This window comes from Lonchura striata, chromosome 1, assembly GCF_046129695.1.
Source record: "Lonchura striata isolate bLonStr1 chromosome 1, bLonStr1.mat, whole genome shotgun sequence".
Lineage (NCBI taxonomy): Eukaryota > Metazoa > Chordata > Aves > Passeriformes > Estrildidae > Lonchura > Lonchura striata.
In genome coordinates this window covers 127,986,406-127,997,556 of record NC_134603.1, presented here as the reverse complement: position 1 = coordinate 127,997,556, position 11,151 = coordinate 127,986,406, and positions in this window count along the sequence as shown.

Below are 11,151 nucleotides of genomic sequence, written 5' to 3'. Positions count from 1 at the left end.
CAGACTATGCAAAGTATTAAGGCCTGTGGTGGTGAAGGAGACACATACACAAATGCTGAGTCTATTGGCTGGTCACAGAGAAGGGATTTTCTGCAGGCGAAATAAACCCCAGCCCTTTATTAATGTTAATAATTTTTTCTGGATCATCCTTTGTGCCAGCTCCACCTATCATTCACACTTCATGGATAGTTCAATTAAAAGCACTAACAACTGCCAGCTTTATAATGTTAAAAGAAAGCAGTTGTTATTAAAATAGAAAATAGCAACAACCCATATCATCAGACCACCATAACATCGCATAGCTTGGCACAAATCTTGAAGTCTCTGCTTTACTGAGGCCCTGTCCAGACCACACACAGAGGCTGAAATTGAATATAAATAATTTAAAAAAATGAAAATAAGATGTTATGTCTTAATCGGGATTTGCAATATAATCATCTGCTTTGCCTAATCTGTAAGTGGCATAGATGATAAAACTTTCCACCCTAGGGGAAAGTCTGATATGCCGATACTTACTTTTATAATTAACTGAGACAAACGTTTAAAAATTTTCCTTTTTATTTTCTAGCTTTTTACTTGAATTATTTTAATATCCTTGAATCAATGTATTTTATCTGATCTGTCAAATCTAAACTGAAATTAAAGGATCTATTCTCTCTGCTAGCATGCATCCCTAGGGAGTAACTGCCATGCAGTATGGAAAACATAGTCCATATGCACAGCATCTTTTCTATAAGGAAGAAAAGCATGAAATATCCAAAGCAACAAATTTTATATGTCATTTCTAAGCTTATGCTTAAACAGAAATTAAACACTGGCAGACCTGAAATATTTCCATCTTCTGTGAAATCTTCAGAAAAGGGGAAGAGAAAAAAAAGAGAATACTTTCTTATTAAAATTTCTCTTTTGAGAAAGCCACATTTAGTGACATTAAAAATCCTGTTCAAGTTTAATAATCTCAGATGTTAAAATTACTGTCAACTCTATATGAATGTAAAGAACAGCCACTTCCAAATGTGCATACACATACCTTACAAAAAAACCCCCATCCAAACAAAAACCACAACCTACTAGAAAACACCTATTCTGGTATTTTTGACCTTTCACATGCAACCATTAAGAAATCCTCAAATCAAGAGTGTTTTTCCAACTCTACTAGAGTTCTCTTGTGTTTGTACATTATTATACAATCTTTAATTACACAAAATGCACACTATTTTTTCCACAGACCCCCCCCAACATCTTGTCCCCCCTCTCCCCTCCCCGTTTCATCTGCTGTGCAGAGTGAAAGGTGATGCAGAAATGAATCAGTGTTCTGCACTGAATGAGCCCATTGTCCCTCAGTCCCTCGCCTCGCCTGGCTCGCCGCACGACTTAGAAGGTGTCCAGTAAATGAGGCAAAGGGCTGCAGGAAGTGGATTGTTCATCCTGTGCTCCCTGTGCCTCCCCAAAGTGCTGTCTGCAATCATGCCATTAAACATACTGCTTGCAGCTCTCACGCGTGGGGACACCCAAGCCGATGTTATCTAAAAAAGCATAATGATAATTTTCTGCACTTTAGAATAGGAACATTTTCTATGTTCTTTTATATACAGATCTGTAGGACTTCTGCATTTGGTATTTGACTTCAGCTGCCCCACGCTTTCTGCAGCAAAAGAGAGAATTCGCTAACAAATTTATTTCACAGGCACTTTAATACACATACACAAACATACACAAAAATTGAGGGAGGATTTGAAATAAACTCCTGTAATACTTGAACAGATGTTACTTGGCATTAAGGAAAGCAAAACCCAGTTTATACCACTGTTGCTGAAGGGTGGCCATTTATTTCAGTATCAGAAAGCTTGTTATGTTGTGTCAAGCTGATGCTGCTGAAGACTACTGAAGTGCTGATATGTGAACCTAATTTGGAGGATTTGCAAGCTGTGGAACTAGTAAGATCACAGATAACAAGGGGATGGATCTATTACACACTTTCTCTGGTTTCACCATGACATAATGCTCCAAAAATCAGAAAGTAAAATAGAGAGTTGGCCCCAGTCCAAGCATCTCAATATGTTAACTACAAAGTTGGATTTGTGCATGCAGTGCAATTAATTTCTTTTAAAAAAATATTTTTTTTTAAATTAACATAATTAACAGTAGTTAAGGCTAGAAGTCTTTGTTAAACACACAAAGCAGTCTTCTTGATAGGGGTAGAATGCAGTGGAAACTCAGGAGGGACATAATGCTGTCTCATTCCTTTTCCCCTCCAGTGAGCATCACTTAACACACCGTGAACCCTGGGTCACACACAGTCATATGGTTTGCAGAGCTCCACTCCTCCTTCCTCTCTCCACATCACAACTTAGCTTAGCATCTGCCTTCTACTGCAAAATACCTCTGTCCTGAAGAGAACAGGCAATCTCAACAATCAAGCAGGATATTCTGGCTCAAACGCCATTCTGGCTTTGGCTGCTTTAGTAAAACTGTCAAAAATTAATGGAAACTGGGTGTTGCATTTACTGTAATGGTTTTTGTGTTGTAAACACCTGGTCTTGATGGTTCAGATATTTTGTATAGGCTGTAGAATGATGATTTAGATCACTACTGGCTTTGAGCTTTGAACATGTTACTACCAGACTACTCAAGCATCTAAATTAGAAGCTGCATGAGAAAGGACAGTTTCATAGCAAAAAAACCCAAAACAAAACTCTGAAGATTTTTGCATGTGGTGCTTGAATGCAACAGACATCTCTTACACTTTTGAGAGAAGACAGCAAAAGAGTGTCACCAGAATAACCAGTGTCCCCCAGAAAAATATGAGAAAGGACCAGACCCAAATCACCATCCGGAATTGATGCTATGGAGATTGAGCCTTTTTTCCCTAAACCAAGGGTACCCCAACCACTTAGCCATCATCACTTCCAGTGATTTTTTTGTTGGGTTTCTGTAATTAGAAATTCCATCTGGAACCTGCAAAGCTTCTCTTGAGAGAAAAATTTATTGAAATTATCATGCTTCCCCATAAAGTTTAATTTCATTTTTGCACTTTCCAATAAAAATAATCATACAAAAATATGACTTGTATTCTAATTTATACCTCATTTATTATCTTGGCACCTGAATTACAAACAAACTTACTTGTCAGGCTTAGGATCTCTGAATAAAGTTACCCATTTACTAAGAAGACAAGCTCCTGAGTTTTGTCTGATTTTTAGTCTTGAATCTGATGTCTTGGACCAAAGATTTCAGAAATAAGACATTTGGCTTCTGTTTCCAGCTCTGCCACTGAGTCTCTGTTGCAGCTTGGGTAAGTCACTTAATATTGCTGTCCCACGGTTTCTTGATCTACTAAGTAGACCCAGCAGTATGCAATCTGAGTGTGTTACAAAGCTAAATTAAAGGCCTTAAACAAAAGGTTCTAAGTGTCATTTCCCTTTTTTTTTTTTGCTAATTATAAGATCAAAGAGTGAGAGACAGAGTGTATTGTGTTTATAAGCAGTGAACATCTGATAAGTTTTATAGTCTATGCCAATATTGCTGTAATGCCCTTTTAAACCTCCTGTCCCCAACTAGAAAAAATAGGAATAAAAACATTATACAAACAAATAGTAGTGCAAAAGACACGCCGAGGTACAAAGGACAGTTATGCATATTCATATCCAAATAACTTTGGTGAAACTACACAGCAGGCCTTCCAGCCCCCAAAGTTTTCTGATGATTAACACCACACAAGTTTTCAGTGTTTGATGTACATTCCCTGTTATAGATCAAAATCACTTTGCTTTAGCCCATTTCTTAGATTCATTAATCCCTCCCAAAACTTAAATCAAAATGGGAGTCTTAAGATGCAAATGGAATTGCTTGTGCCATGCTATGCTATTGCTGCAGTTGTGTGTCATCTTGTAGCTTTACGCACAGATGGATAACAAGGAACAATATTACCAAATCTGCATGGAGTTATACAGCTGAAAATTGTTCCCATACACACTTCCACCTCTGATTTAAATGTTTGCCTTATGTCTTTAAAGTGCATGTCAACAGAATATGGGATCATTCACATTGTCATCAGACCACTATCATGTCAGAAATATTCATACCTCCAGTGAAATTACTGCACAAAATAACCTTAAATGTATTACTTGGCACATAGTTTCTGTCTTATAGAGCACTGCTACCTGCTCTAAAAGCTTTCATGTTTGTTTACTTTTGTAGATACAGTGTATTGGACAATTGAATAACTCTTTAGCTGGAGAAATCTTCTACAGTTTAGTTTCCTGTTGGTTTTCTATTCCCCTTGCAATTTACTTGCCCAATACAGATGCCTAATACAGATGCCCAATCCACATATGGTGTTTCCAAATTTTTCATGCAACTTATAAATCTGTGGTTTTTATCTAACCCTGTTGATCAGTTTGGTCCTGACTAACCTGGATAATATTTTCATGACTATCCACAGGTTCTGGGCTAATTACTGGGAGATTACAATCTGTTCAACACTTTTCACTGATGCTATTTTTCCAAATTTTATCTGTTTTTTTTAAATGCAAACTTCCTAAATTATTTTTGCCACAAGCGCCAATATTTCTGTATTTATACATAAGGACCTCAAATCTGTCTTCAATACAATGTGACAACCAGGAATTTTCTTCCATTATGCCCCTGTATTTCCATTTATTGCAAGAACCCTGGCTTGACCTTAGTCCATTTGTTGGACTAACACAATCTAGAATACCAAATAGGCCTTGACTTTTTATGATATCAAATAAGAGTGATGGGTATTCTTCCAGCTGAACTCATGATGATACCATACTCCTTCTCCTATATTATAGTTCAAAATACCACGAGCTGTCAATAAATGTAAAATTATAAATAAGAATCCAGACTCCAAACTTTTATCTCCTATCCTACCCAGGGAAAAGGAAATGGTGAAGTCACTGTTGACTCATTAAATACTTATTACCAAAAACCAATCTATTTCTTTGGGAATGAGTTTTTTCACTATGGCCTATATCGTTGATATTTGGAAACACTTTAAGAATCTAAATAGCTTAGACTAAAAAAAAAATGGAATATAGATGATTGGAACAGGCTCAGAAGGAAGACAAAAATTTCTTCATTTTCTCAAATGTCAAAACAGTGTCTCAAAGATGATGCAGTTCAGTCTAAATCTAAATATGCAATTAAAATCCTGCCTTGGTTGGAGCATCAGCTTAAGGTAAATTTCAGGCACATCATGTGAAGTCACCATGGAGAAACTCGTTATCACTAATCATTACATCAATCTCAGACTTGCTGTTCCAATGTCCATGTCTCAGGGCATTTATAAAACTGCTTCAAGTCTGGAGTGAAGACTGTATTTAAAAGCTGTCTGGAACAGCGCAGCACTCTACAGTAAGGAAAGTGTTTATCTAGGCAAAAGACACAATTTTCTCACGGACCTTTCAAAACTGTGAAATGGGCCCACTCACCAAGTAGTAAACTTTAGAAATCCCACCACCTTTTGCTCCAAGGTCAAAGAGCATTTCTTTTAGATGGACTTGTAAAACCATTACTGTATCTATAAACACAAAAGAGCAAACCAAAAGAAGCTCTACTAACATGAATCTAAACACAGTTTTCCCTATGGGAATGAGATCTGAAAGAAAAAGTACCTCATGCTATCTCTCATGGTTTTATTTAGGGTGCTCAGATACTAAATTAAGGATAATAAGGACTACATCTGAAAGGATACACATATAGAGGTACTCCTACAAGAAAAGCATCTCAAAGTGAAATATCCACAGACCAGAAAGGCCCACCATTTAACCATATTTATTGTTTGACCTCTCACCTCTAGGTCAAAGTTCTGAACAGTTACAGATTTAAAAGTTTCCATACAAAACAATTCAATATAGTATGTAAAAAAACCCTTTTTGAATACTCTTACACACTTTTGTATGAATGGACTATCAGTCATTTTACTGAGCAAATGATAAATTTCAGATTTCAGCTAGTTTCAGCTATGACCCATCCTTCAGAGCTTTCTTCATCTAAAGAAATAATGTGTGACTTTTTTTACTGCACCTAAAATTTTCAGAGACCAGATATACCTGTTATTGTAAAAACCCTATGCATAAAATAGAGGACATCTAGTAAGCAAAATTATTATGTCATTTTTATCTAAAGATTCATATCAACTCTCACTAACACCGTAAGTCCATCTGCTTCACTTGAATTTATGCCTTTGATTTGCTCTGATGATGTTTTAAATCCCCTGTCATTTTTTGTTTTCTGCCACATGTCTACCACATGTATTGCATAAAAATAAAGGTTCTTTTTCTACCACCCACCTATAAAGATTATCCTCCTACCAAAATGTGCTGAAAATTCTTTTCGGGAATTTACTCTAAACATAATATAATCAACCTGTGAAAAGCCAGTCTACAATACACAATAAAAATCTTAAAAGTTGCCAAACGGAAGATAACCACTTGACCAAACAAGCACATTATTTATTGCCTACCCTGGAATGAGAATCAGGTCTCCAGAGATGAAGGGCTAGGACACTAAGCTTTAATTCTAGGAGTGGAAAAACAATTTGCTTCTCCACATTGCTCGCTGAATTTAATCCATTCTCTGTTTCTTGGTTATCCAAAATTCAACACACGGTTTGGCTATACCAAAGGTCTAAAAACTTTTGGCTTCAGCTGGAAAAATTCTGCCTTATGTCACACTTGTGGGCATTGTCATGACTTGAAACCATGGATATCCTCATTACTACAGCAACCCAAGTTCGGATGACACAAAATCAACACTACCCTGATGTCAGATTTCCTCTTCATTCCTTCCCTGGAAAATTCATACAAACATGGAATTCAATACTCCGTATAAATGCGAGTACAAGTTTTGAGCTTTTTTCCTTAAAGGTGTTTATTGCTTATCGTAAATGCATTCAGAATATGCTACTGAAATGCATGATTTCTGTGAGTAAACCACTAAATAATTATTTTTCTGGTCATGTCCTGCAGTGCAAGCTCAGAAGTGTACAAAATCACAAACAGAGCAAATTCTTTAAACAAATGTGTACATTTTTTGTTTATATGTAGCTCTTCATGTCAAAAAATAATCTTCTCGCTTTTGTGAGATAAATCTGATGACACAGTCTTGAAATATATTTTTGTTCTATGCCACTTTTATCTCCTTTGTAACATTCTCTAACGTGACTGCCAGAATGCTGTTCTAATTTGGGGGATAATTTTCTATATGAGAACTGACAGAATGAAAATAAATTCAAAGTTCCAGGAAATAATGAGTTCCCGATTATGTGTCTGATTACTGTCAGCTCAAGGAATGTACAGACTTCAGAAATGGAAGACCACTTTTCCTTTCACCAAACTGGGAGTTCTTAGTTGATTGCACAGGGAGAAGGCTTTCAAGTATTTTTAAATACTCCCTAGTTCTACATGAGAGTTATTTTGAGGTCATGTTCACGTTTCCAGACCGAATACGATTCTTTGGTAGAGACATCTGAGTCTTATCTGCCTATTTCTGGCTCTGTTTGAGAATGTTTATATTATTCAATGTGGGAGACTTGAACTCATGACAAGGAACATGATAAATTTTCTTAATCAAACTGGGTATCAAGAGGTGGTCTGTCATCATTTCCCCTTCGTTGCACTGTGAAAGAAAGCAAATAAGGAGCATCCAGTGTGATACTCACTTCTGTTTCAAGTCTCCCCACCAAGTCATTAAACATTCTCTGGCCTTTGTCAACAGCCTGGTAAACATCCAGAGAAAGAATCAGAATAAAATAGTTTATTTAACATTCCTCTCCTCCAACTGCTGATTAGGATAAATAGTTTGGATAAAAAGCCTATCTGTTCCAAAAATCACAAAAAGAAAGGATTCAGCTATCAGCAAAGTTTAGATTTGGTTTCAAATATTTTTAAACAGCAAAAGAGTTTTTTGTGCTCTTTGATATTTTCTCCATCCTCAGCACATCATGTTAGCACCGTGTCAAAGCAAAACATCAACATCAAATGATCACTGGGTAAACTCCAGTGAACTGGAGTGAAAGGCTGGAGGCTGAAATTCCAGGCACAATATAAAATTTGGAGAAATGCCAGAACAGAGTTCTTTTTAAACTGCCTAAAAGGCTAAGGAACTGATATCCAGCAAATCCCTTCATTGACCTAATAGTTTGGAAATTGCTAATTCTGGTCAGACTGATGAGTCCTTTGAGCCAGGATCATTTCCTCTGACAGGGAAAAGTGTCAAATGTTTCAAAGAAAAACAGAATCTTCTTCCTCTGACCACCATTGTGCTCATCCATAATGAAAACAAAGCGACACTATGCCTAACAAAAAGCATGTACCTAGCATGCAGAAACTTGCGGTCAGCTCAGGAAGTGAAACAGAAGAATTCAGGACTGCTTTTTATTTTTATCCTGGACAAAGCAGTTTTATAAACCTAACCTACTTGCCTTTAAATACTGAGGGGAGGATACTCTCCAATAATTAATTATGTGCCCTGAAAAGGTTTTGATTTTATTTTTTTTATTTATAATAATCTTGTTGCCATTTAATTTTGCCAACTGTCCCATTGCTCTTGTGTTAAACTACAGTAAACAGAAAGAGCCAAATGATCTTAGCAGCGCTCAGAACTCTTCGTCAGATGCTGAGCCGGCACCGACTAGAATAGCTCTATTGCACTCAACCATCATTTAAAATATTGAATGACTACAAAAATCTTAAATGTCCACTCTCTATGTTTGTAATCTGTAAGAAACAGTCAATCAACAATTATTTTTTTTTATTGTGTGTCTGATATGTTTAATATCCTTTAAACATTGGGTCAGACCATCAGTTAACATAAATCAGCAAAGCTGAATTTACGGATCAGTTTACAGAACTAAGAATGTTGCCTGTGGCTTTCCCACAGTAATAAAGTTAGACCACATACCCACTTTGGCTGAAATGTCTGAAAACATCCAAAGGATCTGCATGTTTAGCTCACTTTAACAGTAATTGGGGATAATCTTATACATCTATCTGATGGGTAACTTCTATTTAAAAAGCACAGATCCCCATGGTGCACACACAGCCCAGAATGACAGAAAGCAAGAAAATTCCACAAATGGGGTCCACAAAAGAATGCTTTATATTTATATTATTTTATCAAGAAACTGTAACCACAGAATATGTTTACACTTCTAAAGTGAAAACTGCTGCTGGAACAAAATGGTGAACTCACTTCTAATCCTAAAAAATATATACTATTAAATTTCTCTTGAGAAAAAGTTACACAATATTGGCACATTAAATAATGTATGGCTTTAGAGTTCATGGTTAATATACTAGTGAAACAGGAATAACAGAATAACTTATGAGTCAAGAAGCCATTAAAAATAGGTGGATTTTCATTTTTACTATTGTATATTAAAAGAAAATTAACAAACCACATTTTGGAGGTGGCTATATACTTGCACAAAGTTTATCCCCAAATTCACCACCAAAAATAATGTTCCCACAGTAACTCTGAATGTGTAGTAGAAATTATTGAATATCCCACATCATAAGAATTGAAGCACTTTAAAATCTTATTTTTTCAATAGTGTCAAAAATATTCAGGATTTTCCATGAAGATAAAACTGGTCTCTTTCATTCTTACAGTTTAGTTTTGGTCAAAAAGGTGATCAGAACAAATGGAACAAATGCTGGAACCAGAATGGGAAACAGAGGTGCCCTCTCCTGAACAGTGATGTTTAGAAGACAACCATCCTCACAGCACCAGGGAGTGCCAAGGAGTATTCTACCAGCATGGAGGAAGCAACACCTGTTGGACACTTCATGCAAGAAATTCAAAGTGGGGCCTGTGAAATACATGTGCAATGACAGTGCATTCTCTTGCAGGGAGAGTATGATTTTATGTATACTCTCATTATTTTGACATGATTTCTGAAACAGACTGAAAACAGAAACATTATTCAAGAAATATAAAGTTTGTAACTGACTTATTTCAGAGTCATCCTCCTATACTTCATCTTTTGATTTCATAAAATACTGCAAGACAGCTCTAAGATAGCTCAGCCACAAAAGCCCAACATGTCACAGGAGGATGATCTGGGCTGGCAAAAGGAAAGTGAGGGAACTCCAGCACATCTTTATAGCTTGTCCTGGCGAGCTGGAGAAAGAAAAAGTAAATAGATAAGGAAATCAAACAAACAAGTCCCATTAATAACTAAAAAATATTCAAATTAGTTATCCTCTTCCAAAAAGGAAAAAAAAATTTACTCAAGTCCAACAGTAACATTTCGGTATTGACTCTTCATATTCACCTATAAGAATAAATTTTCTGTTGAAATGAAAATAGGATAAAAAACTCATGTGATAATACAATTTGTATATTTTCAGCTCGTACCTTTCACAATCATGGATCCCATAGGAAAGAGAAGCAGCAACTGTATGCTGCCACTGAAGGTGAGGAACACAATACTGGAGCAGTAGCAGTCAGAGAGCAGAAGAGAGAGGAAGCCAGATACTCTTTCTTATCTGCAGAAGTGAGCCTGGAGCTGGATCTCCCAGAGAGCATGAAAAAAATCACTTCTTTTTTCTTTAATTTTTGCTCAAAATATTCAATATGATTTGGGTACAGAAAGATGACTGGAACAGTAACAGAGAAAATAATATTTAAATTTAGTTACTTTAGTTTGGAATGGATAGCTTGGAAAGAGTTTCTTTCAAATTCTTGTATGCCATCTGTAAAATGATTACATATGCATAAAAAAATCCTTGGGGGAAAAGGAAAAAGAGAGAAGAATTGACCAGTGGAATCCCTTGTGAAAGTATGTTTAAAAATACTGTAGTTTAACACAAACCAAAAAAAAAGCCAGGAAATTCTAACTTAAACCTAACAACTCCATCCTGAACCCATGCTGCTGAGAAAAATAAAAGGAACAATGCTGAGACTTAGAACAGAACTGCAACTTTAACTGAGCTTCCTGATTCCTCTCCTTTTGTTAAACACTTCTAATGTTAACATTTAAATAAATAGTTAAGTGCATTTATCACTGCTTTTTATAAAGAATAAGTTTTTAAGCCTTGACATAGGGTAGGTCCATTTGCTGCAGCCAAAGCACTGTGTTTAAGCACTTTTCATGATGTTTCTTGTGTAAACAAAAATCGG